The following is a 1,618-nucleotide window of genomic DNA, read 5'->3' as shown; positions in this document are numbered from 1 at the left end:
AAAATGATTATTTGTGTAAAATAATAGTTTTGCCAGATTTATCAGCTTGACCCGTCATTACTGGTATTACCGGTAATCTTACTCTTTTTGGAATTCGCTCCAGATGCCTACGCGCCTCACTTTCAGCGGACTCGGGATTCACTCTCAGTCCCCGACATAAATTCAAAAAATTCGACAAAAACAAATTATTAGAGTTATAGCATAGGACGCGTAGTTTTGTTTTACATTATAAAACTTACATTAAAAATAAAAATAAAAAATTTGTCGAAAACAACAAAATTCATGAAAACTGATTGATAGAAAAAAGTTATTTACCTAAAAAACGAGATAAAATTTGTAATATTTTATTACATTCTTATCTTTTCTTATTGAGAAAATAGAAAATACGACAAACAGTTTCAGAGCGATATTACGCCAAAAGAGGCGAGATACGTAAAAAATCTAAAAAAAGACTTCTAGGATATTTTGCTCTGACCATAACAAATAATATGAAAACAAAAATCCTATTCTCAGTGTAACAATGCGAGGTGTAGAAAAATTTAAGAAAAAAATATTGTAATTTTTTAAAAATTTATTTTAAGGTGGGTCAGAAAATATACATTCACATCTGTCTGTCAAAAATAGAGTGCACAGCGCATGTGTCACGATGCGAATTTTTGCCTCAAAACCCACAGAGTTTCGAGCAACATAATATTTAACTATACTTAATTAAGTAAAAAATTCACAATATAAAGACGCAAATAAATATTGCGATATACAAGAGATCTTTTTGATAAGGTTTTATTGAAGCATTCAAAATCCGAACAACAAATACCCCAAGGCGAAGCACAAGATGTAGTTATGACCGAGAGCGAAAAGCGCGGTAACCCATTATCTAGGCGCCCTTAAGCATGCGCTCAAAAGACCATTTAGGCCACACTGTTTTTCAGTGAAATTTCATGGAAATCTATTGAAAATTTTGCTGGCAATTCCCCAAAGCTCTATAAAATATATGATTATTGCGGATAAGAATTATTGGTAGTTTTTTGTTTTTACATGGCTATCATTCGCTTTACTTGCAAGTTTGAGCGCGACTGGGGTGCGCGTCTGTTAAATCTAGCGCCTCGCGCTCGGATATTTCCTTCTTGCATTTGGAATGCTTGAATGAAACCTTGTTAAAAAAATCTATTTCAGATCCCAGTATTTATATGCATTTTCATATTCTGAATTTGCTACTTCATTAAGTATAGTTTAAGATTAGGTTTCTCAAAGCTCTGTAAGGTATGAGGAACACCGTTCTCACCTTGCGTTGTTTTGCTGAAATTATGATTTTTGCTTTTAATATTATTTTTATTAAAAAAAAGAAATATACGAGTCTCCTTTTAGAATTTATAAGTTCAAAATTTGCATGTTGTCCCGAATAAAAATGCTTCGACTTGAGTTCGACTTGAATTTCCCCAAATGAAGACTTACTGAAGTCGGAAAGGTCGACTTGAGCATGCCTCAGTTTTGAGACGGAGCCAGACTTCAATTTATGTCTTGGAGATAAGTTTCTATACCTTGAAGCGTATACCTGCCCTAACAAAAAGCGTCATTCTGACTGTCATAAAAGGTAATCTTTGTTAATGATTAAACAATC

Source organism: Belonocnema kinseyi, chromosome 2, assembly GCF_010883055.1.
Source record: "Belonocnema kinseyi isolate 2016_QV_RU_SX_M_011 chromosome 2, B_treatae_v1, whole genome shotgun sequence".
Taxonomy (NCBI): Eukaryota; Metazoa; Arthropoda; class Insecta; order Hymenoptera; family Cynipidae; genus Belonocnema; species Belonocnema kinseyi.
This window is presented reverse-complemented; position numbering follows the sequence as displayed.